Source organism: Pelobates fuscus, chromosome 2 (genome assembly GCF_036172605.1).
Source record: "Pelobates fuscus isolate aPelFus1 chromosome 2, aPelFus1.pri, whole genome shotgun sequence".
Classification (NCBI taxonomy): domain Eukaryota; kingdom Metazoa; phylum Chordata; class Amphibia; order Anura; family Pelobatidae; genus Pelobates; species Pelobates fuscus.
Genome location: NC_086318.1, coordinates 300,048,250 through 300,067,156, shown reverse-complemented (window position 1 = coordinate 300,067,156; position 18,907 = coordinate 300,048,250).

The window sequence follows — 18,907 nt, the reverse complement described above, 5'->3', positions numbered from 1 at the left end:
CAGCTGCGGTACCGCTGGTGTTTTCCCACAGGACTGCAGGTTGCGACTCCTAACGGCCCCTTCATGGTCCTAGGGGAAGAAGATACCCAGGCTCTCCAGAAGGAGCTGCACCTGCCACCGGAGACACTACCCTGGCCGAACCCGCTGAACTTTTACACCTTCACCCCAGACCACAAAGCATGGGCCCCCGACCCCAGAGACTGAGGCCACCTCGCACACAGATGACTAGACCAGTGGGGATGCCCAACTGAAAACTGCCATGCCTGCTCGAAGTCTAGACCTTGGAACTGTTACCCTGATACCATAGGCATGTTGCGAACTTTGGACTTTACACTGGGGTACCCCTGAGGCCCCACTACTAAATGGACGCTGATGTGCCTTCTCGACACAGCAAGTATTGCTAGAGCTGCGGCTCCAGATAAGGGGGAGGGAGGACATACAAGGGAACACCTAAGAGTTTGGAGGGGCTAACCCGGGGGGGGGAGGAGGGGATACTATTAATCTGCTTTATTATCGTGGGCGAGAGTCGCATGATGGGCCTTATGCCCATGTGGAGAATAAGTGTGCCCCAACCGCCCGATGGTTAGACTCCACAATACTAGCTCCCAGGTACACGCCACCGAGACCGGATCTCACCCACAGGGGTGGGGGAGAGTGGAGAGGGGGGGGGGAATTGCCATTAGGGTGATGAGAGACTGGGAGGGAATGGAGATGTGGGTGGGGGGAGGGTCCCGTGACAGGCCACTAGGTGACCTACACGGTGAAGGTACAAATGGGACCCATGTTAAATTGTTGAATTGTTTATTTCCTATGGCTGATATCCTTGTTGAAGTTACTACTGTTCTTTTAAGGTGAGGTTGATAACTATGTTTCATTCCTTAATAGATAGTGCCGTAAGCCGGGGAGACGGAAGATCCTGACTGGGTGGAGCCCCGAGAGGCCATAGTGGTCAGCGACGACCGATTTGCGAGCGCACTTGGTCCCCTGGGCCCTGCCCACTTGGGAATTCCGGGACTCCTTCGACTGCCCTACTGGAGTGAGCGACAAACATCAGGTGAGCGGTTCCCCTCCGCCCGTTAACGGCCGGAGGGGCCCCAGCCCCCCGACGCTCTTTTCCAACGCCGCTGTTCACAGCGACTGTATATATTCTACCCCTGACCCTTTCCACTCCTACTACCCTACACTTCCCTATACCCCCCTTACCCCGTCCAAGCACTTGACCGCCGGACGGACAAGACTGCACATCTATACCTGACTGACAGGGATCGACCATGTCCACTGCCCCAGCCCCCATAACGGTTCTCTCCCTCAATGCTAGAGGTTTAAACAAACCCGAGAAAAGATCGGGAGCCTTGAGGGATTTCCTCTCCCATAAGGCGTCCATAGTGTTTCTACAGGAGACACATTTCAGACAGGGATCACGACCAACACTGACCAACCAGCACTACCCCATCGGATACTACAGTGACTTCCAAGGTGGGAAATCTAGGGGGACAGCAATACTGCTCCACAAACGCATTCCGTTTAAAGAAAAGGGGGTGTTGACCGACCCAGAGGGACGATACACTTTTATAAAGGGGGAGATAGCAGGCTCAATGTACACTTTTGCCAACATCCACGCCCCAAATTGTAGACAATATCGCTTCCTGGCCCGGACACTCCGCACCCTTAGGAGTTTCACAGAGGGAGTACAGGTGCTGGGGGGAGACCTTAACGTGGCTCTGGATCCCAAATGGGACTCTTCCCTGGGCCGCTCTCATGTCCCCACCCAACATCTCACAGCAATCAGAGCCCTTTTGGCGAGAGAAAGGCTCGTGGACTGCTGGAGAGCCCTACACCCCGATGAAAGGGACTACACTTTTTACTCACATCCCCATAACTCCTACACCCGAATCGACTACCTCTTCATGTCACAATACTACCTACCGCTGGCACTTCGGGCCGACCAGGGCACTGCTACATGGTCAGACCATGCACCGTTGTCGGTCACCCTGAAGTCCCCGCTATTCAGACCCACGATCTCCAAATGGAGGTTAAATGAGGCCCTACTGGCCAAGCCAGAACTAACGGCCGACATAGAAACTACACTGCAAGAATACTTCACACACAATGGAAATCAAACGTCCCCCACCATCCGATGGGAGGCACACAAAAGCGTTGTTAGGGGGCATTTCATACAAAAGGGCACACTTCTCAAGAGACAGAGGGAGGCCCGCATGGCCTCAATACTAGCGGACATACACCACCTTGATACACTCAATAAACGTCTACAACTCCCCACGCACCAGGCAACACTGCTTAATTTACGGAGAGAACTGACAACACTCCTACACTCCCAACACCACAGGGATGCATTGCGCAACAGGGCTTTCTTCCACGTAAATGGCAACAAGAGTGGGAAACTGTTAGCGCGCATGCTCAATAAAAAGAGACAAGACACTTACATAGACCGCATTCGGGACAAGGGAGGAACCCTACACAGGCACCCCGCTAAGATCCAGGAGATCATTAGGGCATACTACAAGGAACTTTACGCGATTCCGCGACCACACACAGACTCACACTCCCACAGACTCCGTGACTCTATAGACGAATACCTTTCGGCCCATACAATCCCCTCCCTGCCAACAGACATAACGGATCAGCTGGACGAACCCATTACCCCTGAGGAACTTGCGCTTGCGATCAAGAGCTCTAAGCCCGGGAGGAGCCCGGGCCCCGATGGATTGCCCCTAAAATACTATAAGAGATTCGCAGACATACTATACCCCCCGTTAGTTGACATGTTTAATGCAATCAGAGAGGGACACGATCTTCCCGAGCAGGCACTCACCGCACACATCACCATCATCCCTAAGGAGGGAAAGGACCGGGAGCACTGCGGGAGCTACCGGCCTATCTCCCTTATCAACACAGATCTTAAACTTCTCGCAAAGGTCCTGGCGACCAGGCTCCAAACACATGTGCCCAATCTGGTACACGCGGACCAGGTGGGGTTCGTGCTGGGTCGGGAAGCCCGGGATAACACCATTAGGGCCCTCACGCTTATGCACAGGACATCTGGAATGGACTCGGGCCTTCTCCTACTCTCTACAGACACGGAGAAGGCCTATGACAGGGTCAACTGGGAATATATGTTCTGGACGCTGACACATATGGGCCTGGGACCACACCTCCGGGGATGGATTGGAGCCCTTTACTCCAAGCCAACCGCGCACGTGTTGGTCAATGGGGTACTAACAGAGGCCTTTCCGATACACAATGGCACACGCCAGGGCTGTCCCCTCTCCCCGTTACTATTTGTGTTGGCCCTGGAGCCATTCTTAAACACCATCAGATGCCACCCTGACATCACCGGCCTATATACAGGAGATACACATCATAAAATAGCCGCATACGCGGACGACCTGCTATTCTTCATCACCAACCCTGAGGTCTCCCTACCCAACCTAGTGCAGGCGTTCCGGGCATTTGGGCTCCTCTCGGGCTTGAAAATTAACTTTTCAAAATCGTATGTACTAAATATCAATGTACCCGCGCATAGAGCTGACCACCTGCGTAGGAGTCACAACTTCCAATGGGCTTCAGACAAGATACGTTACCTAGGCACCTGGCTGACAGTGAACACGACAAATTTATACGCGGCCAACTTCGCCCCTCTGCTGACCCAGTTTCGGAAGGAGATGAGGGAGTGGGCCTACCCCCACATATCCTGGCTAGGTAGGGTGCAAGTAGTAAAGATGAACTTCTTACCGAGACTGCTTTACCTTATTCAGGCATTACCTATAGTGATCCCAACTTCCTTTTTCACGGCACTCCGAGGGGCACTGGGGACCTACGTTTGGGACGGGAGGAGACCCAGACTGAAATATACCTTACTGACACAACCCAAAGACAAGGGCGGTCTTGCCCTACCAGACTTTGCCCTATACTACAAAGCGTGTCACCTGCAACGTGTGGTAGAGTGGTCCAAACCGGGGGTTCGCAAGCTCTGGAAAATAGCAGAGGAATGCGACGCGGGCATACCAGCCACCCTCCTTCCGTGGCTCCCCGCAAGGGGGTCAGGGAAGGAAACACGATACTCGGTTTACACAAAAGCGACACTGACGGTGTGGCGAGGCAGTGTCGGACGACATGCCCTCTCCACATACCCATCCCCACTACTACCCCTGGTTCATAACCCAGACTTCCAACCGGGCCTGGACCCGAGGGCCTTCAGGGCACTAGTGAATGACCCCATGCCCCGCCTACGACACATCTGCACTAGACGAGGGATGAAAAGCCTGACAGAAATGTGTGGGGAGACTTCCCAACCCTTCCTAACGCGTTTTAAATATGAACAGCTGTGTAATTTTGTAAAGTTACTCCCACAAGGCCAGGCACTCGGCAGAGATCTCACGGTCTTTGAACGACTATGCTCTGACCCGGACCCCTTACCACACGGGGTATCGCACCTGTACTCCCTTCTCCAGTCACAAACACCGACTGCACCACCGAACTTCATGGGTAAATGGGAGGAATCCCTGAAACACACCTTTAGCGCCCCGGAATGGGAGAAGATGTGCAATATCATACACCACTGCTCCATATTCAGCAAGAGCCAAGAGACTGCCTATAAACTACTCACACGCTGGTATCGCACACCGGCCACAGCACACCACATAAACACGAATGCATCTCGCCTCTGCTGGAGGTGCGAAAAGGAAATAGGCACACTTAGACATCTCTGGTGGGACTGCGAACTGATACAACCTTTCTGGCACACAATTCACGCTATCATTGCCTGCTTTTCAGACAATCCCCCACCATATGAACCAGCAGCCATGCTGCTTCACCACACAAATGTTCCCACATCCAAATATAAAAAATCACTCACGATCCGGATCATAAATATAGCTAAGCAGACGATCCCAAGGTACTGGAAGATGAAGGAGACCCCGTCCTTACCCTTCTGGTTTGCTCAAATGGAAGACCTCAGAGCCATAGAGGAACTCACTATGTACGCGGCTGGTCCGCAACAACAAACATACCTAGACATCTGGACGCAGTGGATACTGACGACAGCGAAACCAGAATTCCAGACGATACTGACGAACCTAGCACCTACATGCCCAAGACCGACTGACACAGAGACGACACACTAACCTTATTCCTCCTTCCCTATCCAACCCAATCCCCCCCTCCCCGACTCCCGTCCCAGTTGATACGCACCGACCAGACAGGTGTGGAGCCCTAACCGTGTACTAAAGGCTTAAGTAGGCCGGTTACCCGACAGGGACAGGGTGAGGCTACAAAAGAGTGTGACTATTCTCGTATGACATTCCTGGACCTTCCGGTGTCCATAAGACCCGAAATGTAAGTTGCAGGTTAGGGCCTGTCCTAATTTCTGACACAGTTGAAGTTGAAAGATTTCATCAAGGCCCGGTCCCTCAGACAGGACCACTTACTATGGTTAAGGACCTGCGAGTCCGATGTTGCTACGGGCCTGCACGCCCAACCTCGCAAGATTGATGCAATACCTTATACTTTCTTATGCTCAGACACATGTTGTGTCCTAAACGATTGTTTTATATGCAACTGGAGACCTGCGAGTCTCACTTTGACCCGTTTGACAATAAAAATTATATTTACAAAAAAAAAAAAAAGTTGAGCTCCCACATAACACGTAAGAAAATGAAACTATACAACTTATTCCTCCAACCAAGGGCTGAACACACATATCCCACGCATCTCTTGGTAAAAGTCATACAGGTATAGGCATGATATAGCATAATTCTGCACTGCAAATACTGGACTTGCTCAAAACTCCCCCATACTGCCCAAAACTATCTCTCAAACCCACGACCTTATGACCACTCACTAGATCTCAATACACTGAAAGGTGTCCAAACTGCTAAAGGACCTCACCAGACCAAAAGGAAAATTATATATATATATATATATATATATATATACTTTTTAATTCTCCAATACAATATATTAAACTTTTGGATTGCAACTTGAGTCTTTAGCCTCAGCGCAAGTTCACGACCCCAATATCTTTAGGTTCTATCTCCTGCGTCAAGATAGAACCACATTTATATCTTACACTCTCCCCTCCTACACCCTCCTTCCCTCTTCCCTGACATTAACTGCTCTCCTACCTCTCACCTTCCCCTGAACACTAGGTTTCCTGAAAACCACACCTAGCGAGTAATCTAGACTTCTCTAGAACTTAATACAGAAGATATAGCCTCTATTCTCTGAAGAGGCTCTCTTACTTTCTAATGGTTATTAAAAGTGTTTCGAAACTTTTTATAAACTGTTTAATATTGTTACTTCTCACTAATGTTATTTGGTTGTATAATTTAACTACTTTCAATAATAACTGTGCTACAATACTACGGTATTTCTACCTTAAACTTTAGAATTGTATTACAGGTACTGGAAGACCAAGGACCACCTCCATTTATAAAATTTGACAAGCACCCCTATAGTAAGAACACCTCAAATCTAACACACAAAATTATTCTTACTCAAAAATTCTTAAACATTTCCTCAACAGGAGAGGCCTGAACCCAAAATTTGTCTTTTGACTAGACAATTTACCTCTCCCTCTACCAGATACCCCCAAATCTTTCAATCAGATATTCTTCTACTCCTAACGATCCTGCCCTTAAGGTAATTTAATTACAACACATTCACAAAGGCGATTATGACTACCATCAATATCCACACACAAAACGCTAGGGGATTGAATTATCCAGAAAAAAGATTTATCGCTCTTACCGACTTCAAAAGATACAAAGCACACATAGTATACGTACAAGAAACCCATTTTAGGAAAAATTCCGCTCCCAAACTCCGTAATAAAGACTACCCACTAGGATACTATAGTCACTTTTCGGAAGCAAAGTCCAGAGGAGTGGCAATTCTTATAGGTCAACATTTACAATTCACTTTCCAGGAGCAATTAGTGGACAACTCTGGGAGATTTGTATTCGTTAAAGGCAAAATAGGCAGCACCCAAGTCACTCTAGCTAACATTTACTTGCCAAATAAGAAACAGAACCTTACTCTCCAAAAAATTCTACGCAAACTCTCTATATTTCGAGAAGGGATCCTCATAATGGGAGGAGACATGAACATAGCATTAGATGAAACGTTAGACACTACCTCTAGTTCCAGGGAATATCAATCCCAACCACGATCTCTCATTAAAAAATCCTTATATGAAGCCCAACTCTATGATAGTTGGAGATCCATACATCCCACAAAAAGCTTGCGAGATACTCCTTCTACTCCTCGCCTGCAGGCACCTACTCTCGAATTGACACTATTTTTCTGCAACATAGATATCTCTCACTAATTAAAGAAGCCAGCTACGGCCCGATTACATGGTCAGACCATGCCCCCATGTCACTAACCCTCTCCCTACCAACCACTTCCACTCCATTCTCTCAATGGAAGCTTAATGATCTAATTCTAAATGACAAAACAACTCTGAACAAGATACGAGAATCGGCATCAAACTATTTTTCAGAAAACACGAGTCCTGACACTACTCCCATCATGACATGGGAAGCTCACAAAGCAGTGATTCGAGGGGAACTAATTAAATCAGCAGCTGCACTTAAGAAAAAAAGGGAAAAACAGATAGAGCAACTCACCAGAGACATCACTAATCTAGAAAGCAAACTACTCTCTCTTTAGATGAATACAAAACGCTCTCCAGTAAGCGGACAGAATTAGCAGCCACATTACATCTCCATGCCAAGAAAAAACTATCTTTAATGAAAAACACATACTACACCCAAAGTGGCAAGGCAGGCAAACTTCTAGCAAAATCTATACAACTAGAAAGACAATCTTCTTTCATCTCAGAAATTAAGAAAAGTGATGGAACCTTAACATGTCATATGCCTGATATATTATCCTCTTTTCACGAATTTTACACTCAACTTTACAATCTCACCAACATCAAACCCACATCTGAAGAGATAATAGAATTTCTTAAACCCAGAGTTAAACACACTATCCCCATCAACGAAATTACATTTCTTGATAGCCCAATAACAATAGAAGAATTCATAACCACAGTCAAATCTCTACCCCTAGGTAAAAGCCCGGGGCCCTGATGGTTACACAGGGAAATACTGCAAGGAACTATCTTCCATATTGGCACAACCTTTTGTCAAAGCTTACAATATGAGTCAACTCTCTTCACATATCCCAGGCTCAGCTCTTGAAGCGATGATCTCCATTATCCCTAAACCTGGGAAGGACACGACCATTTGTGGGAACTACAGACCTCTCTCACTTATCAATATCTACTTGAAAATACTGACCAAGATCATGGCTACCAGACTCAAACCATTTATGCCGGCACTAATACATCCAGATCAAGCTGGCTTTGTACTTGGAAGAGAATCTAAAAATAATACCACGAAAATCATAAATATTATTCATTGGGCCCAATTACATAAGACCTAGAGTGCCCTCCTAGCCATCGACGCCGAAAAGGCTTTTGACAGAGTCAATTGGACATTACTGAAACACGTCCTGAATTTTCTTAATTTCGGTCCTAGATGGTTGGAATGGATAGACACGATTTATTCGAAACCCACTGCGAAACTGAGAATCAATGGCCAACTATCAGACTCAGTAATTATTTCAAATGGCACGAGACAAGGATGTCCTCTATCACCACTCTTATTTATACTAGTGCTGGAACCCTTCCTCCAAGGCATCTGTGATAATAAATTGATAAAGGGAATTCAGATCAAAAACCAAAATTACAAAATTACGATCTTCTCTTCACCATGTCAGACCCACACAACTATTCCCAACATCATTACTGAAATGCAACTCTATGGGAAAATCTCATTTTTTTCAAACCAATCTCACGAAATGTAACTTGATGCCAATTTTTCTAACAGATGTCCTGAGTAAAAGGATCAAATCCAATTTTGCATTTCAATGGACCACAACTTCTATTAAATATCTAGGAATACACATACCAAACAAATTGGATTCTACCTACTCCATAAATTTCCCACCTCTGATTGATTCCATCACCAAAGACCTATCTAGATGGCACAAACCGTGCTTTGGGCTGCTATGCCGAGTAAATATTATCAAAATGAACATCCTCCCTCGTATCCTCTACCTACTACAGACAATTCCATTACAAATCCTGTCTAAATTTTTCTCTACTATCAAGTCTTTATTTTTGAAATTTGTGTGGACTCATAACCCTCCCCGTCTGGCCTACCAAACACTAATAAGGAAACGAGAACAAGGCGGATTAAATCTCCCGGACATAGTCAACTATTATAGAGCGACTCACCTACAAAGGATTTATGAATGGACGAACACACACAGCACACTCCAATGGGTTGAACTTGAAAACTGTTTCACAGAGGTCCCACTCTATATACTTCCTTGGATTCATATCGATAACCAACTCATGGGAAAATTCAACAAACATCCAACAATCTCAGCATCGTTACACATTTGGCTCAAAATGAAGAAACAAACGAAGATTGCACCATATCCATCGCCAATATACCCTTTAACTCTTAACCCCTACCTACACGAAGGTACCACAGGGAAACAATTTGGCCTTCAATACAAAGGCCCATTTCTGAAATTATGTGACGCAACTCGAGTGAATAAACTAAAATCCCTACAAGAACTCACCGGCTCAGATAAACACTCTGGAGTCCAATTCTTTTTCTATGACCAGATGAAACACTTCATCACCTCTAGACCTGGGAATCAGGTCTCTTACTGAGTTCGAACTTCTTTGCACCAAACACCCGCCAAGAATTAAAACCCTCTCAACCATGCACTCCATACTCAGAGAAGCCCACCCACAGAACCCTCCTACCTTCACCCTGAAATGGACGGATGAATCACCTTAACCAACATTCAGTGGAAAAAGGCCTTTATCTCCATCCATAAATCTTCTATCTCAACACACGCACAAGAATGCAACTACAAAAGATTAACCCGCTGGCCCAACACACCGGCTAAACTACACAAATACTACCTCAACTCACCTGACTTGTGTTGGAGATGTGAAACTCTAAATGCCCATCATGCACACATTTGGTGGCAGTGTCCAATAATACACAAATTTTGAAAGAGAATCCACACGATAGTCCAACTGATATACCAAAAACCCTTTACTTGTATCCCGGAACATTACATCTTTCTTCTCGCACCATAAGAATTCTCAAAATTAGAACACACCCTGTTCTGTCACCTCGCAATGGCAGCCTCACAACTCATCCCTAAATACTAGAAACAACCTCAATCTCCCTCGATTCGAGAGTGGTGCTGAGGGTTGAGGAGATCAAATTGATGGAAGAAATTACATCAGCCAAACTAGGGAGACTTACTAAATTTCAATCTATCTGGAACCCTTGGAACACATACAACAGATGTAAACTTTATCCTACCTAATAAGACAACTTACCTGAGAAAATTATTTCAAACGAAATCGCAAATTTCAGCCATATCCTCTGGTCCATATAGACTTAAATGCCCATACCTCTCCCTCCCCCCCCCCCCCCCCCCCCCTCATCTCGCTCTGTCACTCATCTCTTCTTCCTGGAAAGAGAGCATAAAATAAATGAATATAAGAATATATGATCAAACAATCTAATACCTACATAAAGATTTTGACACACTAAAAACAAGGAAAGGAAAGACTAATATTAATATTACTATTTCGCCACATTATCCTCACCACACACGAACTATCTCACAGTTTAATATATACACTTAAGAAACACCTCAAAAAGCGACTTGGTCTTCCAACCCACTTTTACCTACCTATAGAATATGATATAACGAGTTTAAACAGAACGCAATGTAAATGAAATTTTTATTGTAAATTCTCAAACATCTTTAGTTCTGATACTGTTTAATTTTAAATATGATGTTATAAACCCAAAAGTTTAACGAAGATACAACGGACTGAATATTTGGAGACATCACAAACTCGGATGATCCCAGTTTACACTAAGACCACAGTGCTGTCTCCTTTGTACTACTTTCAATATTATTATTAGATAATATGTAGTATCTTGATTTTGTTTATGCTAACCAAATACCAACTTGTTAACTCGCTATGCCAAATGTATTTTCTCTATGTATAAACTACAAAACAATAAAAAGATAAAATTAAAAAAATAAATAAACCTAACACTGTAGATAGGAGCATTATCCTCTTAAGGACAGAGCTTCAGAAGCTTGTCTTTCACTTAATGACAACGGCATTTTTTGCATTTTTTGCTGTTTGCGTTCAACTGCAATTTGCATTTGACTAATTTATTGCACCGACGCATATTATATACCGTTTTTTAAAGAACAGAAAGGGCTTTAATTTGATGTAACATATATATACATAAATGCTTATTTATTATTAAAATATACAGAAAAATGCAAAAAAAATGAAAAATTTTGATTTTGTTTTACAGTTTTTGCAATAATAATGTGTGCACAATTAGTGCAGGTTAAGGAAAGTAATTAAAAATAAATTCATTTAGTTGTTCTGATTTACAGAATATATAATGTGTCTGGGATTTTAAGTTTTTTTTTGGTAGTTACAGGTCACAAAGCACAAGGAGTAAAATAAACTTTTAATGTGGAGCGATTTTAGAATTTGGTATGTTTGTCTTGTAAGCTTAATAGCCATAAAAGAAAACAAAATTGCCACACAAAAGTATATATTTAAATAAAGTAGACACCACAGGCTATTTACCTAAGGTTGTGGTTGTTTTGACACTTTCTACGTAGCCATTTCACCGCCAACCTCTGCTAAATATTGGAGTAAAATTGTATTTTTGGGGGGTTTTGGCACACAAACTTCTAACAAAGAACTTCTCATGTGTATTTTGTAAAGTTGGTGTGTGCTATTCCTGTACAAAGTTTTATTTTGTATTCAGTTACATCTGCTGAGTAAAATGACACCCCCTTTGTATGTCTTTGGCACTATTTTGTGAAGCTACAGTGCCATATAGGAGACCTGTCTTTTTCAGTATTCACAGTCGAATTTTGAGAGACGAATTTAATGAGCCTATGCTTCCATTTGGTGTATTATAGTAGTTTGACTGTTCAAAAAAACCCCACAAAGGCCTACCATTTGTAAAGGTAGACACTCCAAGGTATCTCATAAGGTGCATATTGTGCCTTAACATGCCCCCATTATTTCACCAATATATGACAAAGTATGTAGTAAAAAATAATTTTGTGCATTTTTTACATATGGATTGCATTTTTGCTGGGCATTTTGTATATTTCATATGTGCCACTAAGTTCAAACCCCCCAAATTATGCTCAGTTAAGTCTTCTGAGTAAAAGGAGACCCCCATTGTATGTCTTTGGCACTATTTTGTGAAGCTACAGTGCCATACAGGAGACCTGCCCTTTTCAGTATTCACAGTAGAGTTTTGAGAGACGGATTTAATGAGCCTATGCTTCCATTCGGGGTATTATAACAGTTTGACTGTTCATAAAAACCCCACAAAGGCCTACCATTTGTAAAAGTAGACACTCCAGGGTATCTCATAAGGTGCATATTGTGCCTTAGCATGCCCCCATTTTTCAACCAATATATGCCAAAGTATGTGGTAAAAAATTATTTGGGGCATTTTTTTTACATACGGATTGCATTTTTGCTGGGCATTTTGTATATTTCATATGTGCCACTAAGTTCAAAACCCCCAAATTATGCTCAGCTACGTCTTCTGAGTAAAAAGACACCCCCAATGAATGTCTTTGGCACTATTTTGTGAAGCTACAGTGCCATATAGGAGACCAAGCCATATCAGTTTTTACCGAACTTTGAATTTTGACGCTGGGCCTATGTGCAATTTCCAAGCATCTTCGCAGGTTTTAAATTCAAACTACCCCACAAAGGCCTACCATTTCTTAAAGTAGACACCCCAGGGTATTTCAAAAGGCATATTTTGAACCTTAGCGTGGGATCATTTTTCCGCTAGCGTGTACCAAGTGTAGTGGTAATAAGCGTTTTTTTCTGCCTTTTTGACACACAAAGTGAGTTTGCACAGTATATTTTGCAAACCATATGTGTACTATCACTGTATAATACTTCATATGTTGCTCAGCTATGTCTGCTGAGTACAAAAATACCCCAGTATGTACCTTTGCCATGTATATGTGGACATCGGAGGGGCACATTTGGGACACAGCCATTCCATTTTTTTTTTAAACTTAAAATTTTTACGCTGTGCCCATGTCCCATTTTAGAGTATTTTACCAGGCTATATAATCCAAATACCCCATAAAGCCATACAATTTCTTAAAGAAGACATCCCAGGGTATTTCAAAAAGCATATTTTGAACCTTGTACCAGGTGTAGTGGTAATGAGCATTTTTTAATGTATTTTTTTACTTTGTAAATCTTTTTTTACTTTGTAAAACTTTTTTTACTTTGTAAAACCCGTTTTTAAACTTTTTTTACTTATTAAATGTATTTTTTAACTTTTTAAAACTTTTTTACTTTTTCAAACTATTTTTTAACCTTTTGTTTTGCTTATTAATTTTTTTATAGTTTCGTAAACTTTCGTAAAACTTTTTAGAGATTTAACATTTTTCTAAGCTTTTTTTTTACCGTTAACCCCTAACTAGCAGTAAGAAGCACTAACAGTAAATTCCCCATTTTCCCATAACTCCCACCCACCCCAGCTAGCAAAATATTTAATTATACAATATTTAAATTAGTTAATTAAATAAATTTAACCCCTGAGGGTTAAAAAATAAATAAAAGTTAATCTTCAGGGGTTAAAAAAAATTAGATCACAGTATAATACTGTGATCTGTATTTTGATCACTGTAGGCAGTGATCGACTGGCAGGGAAGGGGTTAATTTTTATTTAAACATTATTAAAACTTTTTTTTTTACTTAAACATTATTAAAACTTTTTTTAACTTAATTTTTTAACTTTTTAAAGCTTATTTTAAAACTTTTTTTAACGTTAACCCCTAGTTAGCCTAACACTAAATCCCCCAATTCCCCACTAACTTCCACCCTCCCCAGCTAGCTATTTTTATAATTTTAAAATATTTAAATTAATTAATAAAATAAATTTAACCCCTGAGGGTTAAAAAAAAAAGAATTAACCCTCAGGGGTTAAAAAAAAATCAGATCATAGTAAAATGTAATCCCTGCTAATTGATCACTGTAGTCAGTGATCAATTGGCAGGGAAGGGGTTAATTTTGTATTAAAATGGGTAAAGGGGAGTGGGATTTTAATTTAACTTTGTTTTTTTTCACCAGGGGGCAGGATCAACACTGATCCGTCTCCCTGCACTTCACAGTGAACCCGGAAGTGCAGGGAGGCGGAGGTGAGTATACTGAGCACATGTGCCCGCTCTGACATGCTGTCAGTGCGGGCACATGTACTGGGACAGCCCGATCCGGTGCTCCCGGTCTGCCTCTAATACAGAGGCAGACCGGAGCACCATTAACCCCACGATCACCGCGATTGCGGCGATCTGGGGTTAATTTTACCGCGTGACGGACGAGGTCCGTCACTCATCATTAAGGGTTTCCCCTGAGTGACGGACCTTGTCCGTCACTCGTCGTTAAGGGGTTATATTGGAAAGGAAGAAACGTAATTTAAAAAAAAATCAAAATGAAAGGGGGAAAGGAGACAGACAATTAAGAAGGACACTAGACCATGTATCACAATCTGTGACACAACAGTATAGTCACAATCACAATTTAGCTTAGTTATGTATTTTGTGTGTATTGATAATGCCTCTGAAGTCTCACAACTCACTTCACCACTTAGGAGTTAAATGACTTGTTTCTGTTTATGCAGCTCTAGCAACATCTACCCTGGTTGTGACTCACACAGCCTGCATGAAAACAAAATTGTTTTATTCTCAATAAGATGTTAAATTCCTTTAGATATGTCTATCTCTGGCTATGTAAATTGAACATACAGAAGGCTTTTGCAAGGTCTAGCAGGCTATTAACAGTACAGGAGACAGAAAAATTACAAATTAAACAGACCATGCAATAAATTAAGTTAGATCTCACTTTACAGGAAGTGTTTATGAAGGCTGTGCAAATCAGATGCAGGCAGGTGTGCCTAGGGCTGCATACATAAAGTGATTTAACTCCTGAATGGCAGATAATTTAGCAGTGAGACTGCAGGAGCATGATCTAAACCAGGCATAGGCAACCTTCGGCACTCCAGATGTTTTGGACTACATCTCCCATGATCCAGCATTGTGGTTGTACAAGCATTATGGGGGATGTAGTCCACAACATATAGAGTGCCGAAGGTTGCCTACCCCTGATTTAAACACTAAAACTTCTTCATTAAACTAAAGTTGTTTTGGTGACTATAGTGCAAACTGATAACATGCCTAAGGCTCCTGATTATTAATAATTTCCTGATTAATGGCATTTTAACTGCAGAAGCAGGTCCCGAGGTTCTTTCATAAAAATGAGAGAGAAAGTGTTTATGTTTAAATGTGTTTTTTTTTTTGTTCTTGTTTACAATGCAATGCATAACAGAGATGATAATAAAGGAATAATACTAATAACATTCAGAAGATAGATCTTTTTTATTAACCCCTTAAGGACACAACTTCTGAAATAAAAGGGAATCATGACAGAATATTTCCGTCATGTGTCCTTAAGGGGTTTTTGAAGTTTATAGATAGACTGTTACACTTGAAACATTTTGCTATTATTGCTACATAGTTTCAAAACTCAAGTGATTTGTTGTTTTCCGCTATTTATGTTTTGTACTTTTAGAAACGATTTGTTATGTTCTCTTCTAGTTATGTTAGGAACTTTCAGAAGCAAAATGATTGGTTTTGTATTTATTTCAAATAGATGTTAATCATGAAGAAGTGGCTTTTTTTAATATTATACTACTGGATGATGATCAAGATGAAGTGATCTAGACTATTTATGAAACGAATTTGCACACTATTAGATTTAAAAGTATTGTTAATTTTTGTATATATTCTGAAAACATTAAAGCAAATTAATATTGTTGTGTTCTGTTGTTTTAAAAGTAATTCATAGAGTGGATGCTGTTTATTTCACCCATTTAGATTGCATGTGAATAATAGTGTGTTTCACTACAGACAATTTATATTATATATTATATTACTATATTATTTATAGAGCGCCGTCAAATTCAGCAGCGCTTTCAAAGGAATCCATCCTACTAAAGTACTGAAAGTGTATGTACTATTGATGTAGTGTCCAAATCTTTGATAATATAGTTATATTGGGCTAATGCTAGTTTGCCTGTTGGGTTAAAATCACACAATAGTCAAAACAAATACTAATTTATTCAGTATAAAACATATGCCTGAAGAATAAAGCTAATACTAATTCTTAGTGCAAAAAAGTTAAAAAGTATCAAACATTAATCACAATGTTTGAAATACTTATAGTGCCTGTGGTTTGTTTGAATATTTCAGAGACGGCTGGGTCATAAAGGTGTACTTATCTGACGAGGTAGAATGAAATCCATCCAATTTATTCTATATATATTTATTCTATATATATATATATACAAATTGGTGCAATATTGTTTCAGTATAAAAAAAGATTAAAAGCATTGATCTAAATAGCATTGATGTACATCGGGGTGCCCAAAAGGTAGATATCCAGATGTTGTAGAACAACAACTCCCATGCTGCTTTGTGTTTTTTTGCATGTCTTTTAGAATGACAAGGCATCATGGAAGTTGTAGTTTTAATACACCTGTAAATCTACCTGTAGGCACCCCTGATTGACATAATAAAATCAATGCTTTCAAATATTCTCAGATAACATGGAAAGAAATAAGGGGTCGGCACTATCTAGCCACAAAAAAAATTAAAGGGGCAGTGTAGCGAATGTTGCGAGTGCGAACATTAAGATTAAGTGGTGTGAACATTCTAAATTGGATATTGGGGTGGGAGCGGGGCACAATATACAAAAATATGAGGAAATACACATAATATAAAAGGAACTCCATGTATAGGCAGTGGTTCTGCCACACAGCTCCCCCTTAACCACAAGCTGGTCTGATCCCAACGGATTGGTTTGGGGATGTCCAGGGGAGTACTCACAGATCACTTCTCCAATTTCATCTGACTTGACAACCCGTCAGCGTTCCCATTTTGCTTACCAGGTCTGTAGTGAATAGTGAAATCATACGGTTGTAGGGCTAGGCTCCACCGTAACAGCCTGGCATTGTCCCCAGCGACCCGCTTAAACCACACCAGCGGGTTGTAATCTGTGAGTAGTGTTATTTGCTTTCCTTAGATGGAGGGCTGCAGCTTCTTGAGTGTCCGCACCACTGCCAAGCACTCCTTTTCGATGGCGGCTTAGCTCACCTCCCGGGTATTAGTTTTCTGCTGAAGTACGGGGTGTTCTCAGCCATCATCCCTGACCTGACTTAGCACTGCTCCTAATCCATAAATGGAGGTATCTGTGTGGATATTCAGATTAGGAGCAGCCAGGACAGGGGCATTTATCAAAGCGCTCTTACGTGTACCAGGTTCTCCTCCCAAGTGTCACTGTAGATGGCTATATCGTCCAAGTATGCGCACACATTGTCCTGGAGGCCATCCAACAGCTAGCCCACCATCCTCTGGAGAGTGGCCGAGGCATTCTTTATCCAAAATGACATGACCTTAAATTGGTACAGGCAAAATGGGGTGAAGAAGGTCGAATTGGGAACAGCATCTGCCTCTAGAGGGATCTGACATATTTTCCCAATCCGCCTCTGGGATTCAGTAACGGGGTTTGCCTCAAAGGTTGTTGGTTTGGGGTCTCTACTCTTTGGGTGGCCAGTGGGGTACACCCGGGCAGGTTAGAGAATGTTTCCCTCTTGGTTGATACTAATGCAGGGGTGGGAGGGGCAGTTTGCTCTGGTTGCCACTCACTGGGGGGGTCATAACTGCCAGTGTCATGAGTCACCCCCCATCCATTTTTATAGTGCAGGCCATGTACATATGTAGAAGCAGGGGGAGAGGTGTTGAGACGCGCAGCTTCACGCCAATGTGCGCCGCCGCCTGTCCGCCTTCACGGATCTCCAGGAGTGGAAGGATCTGATCTGACGTAAGGGCAGAACAGCGGCGGCAGTAGTCTTGTGCTCCTGAGGCTCCTGAACTTTATGTGAAGGGGTCAGGGGTACAGGTGTTTTAAAGGAAGGGGGTAAGGGTATGAATTTTAAGTGAAGGGGGTGTGCAGGGTTTTTATGTGTATGGGGGTACAGAACTTTTAGGTGTAGTATGTACAGGGTTTTTATGTGGGGGAGTGCAGGGTTTTTATGTGAAGGGGGTGCAGGTTTTTTATGTGTAGGAGGTGCAGGGTTTTCATGTGAAGGGGGCATGCAAGATATTTATGTTGGGGGGGTGCAAAATTTATTTTTGATTGTTCTGGGGGGGGGAGGATGCCAAACACAAGATCCAACCCAGGTGCCAAATGCTCTAGTTACGCCCCTGAGTATCAATATGCATTCGGGAATATATTGCGTGATACATCAATGATGTAGGGCACAGTTGTCTAAGTGTGTATACATTAACAGCATTATCAACCAATAGCAATTAATAAACATACATCATTTAAAAAAATAACAGCAATATTTCTGCAGAATGAGTGAAATCGAGAAATTGGCTGTTTAAAGCAGGAAATATGAGGCTGTGGTTAAACTGTAAGTTACAACTTAAGACAGGTCACAAGGACCTGTCAAACAAAGTTAAATATTTCAACACTTGCATATCAATTTTATTCAGGCCTACCAGCCTTGGTGATTTCAGCCTTCTTTCTTGTATTGTATATTTCAGTTCTCAGATTGCATGGCAAAATAACATTTAAGTCTTAATAATACTTCAATAGAAACTAGAAGGAAAACAAAAGCATACATTTGGG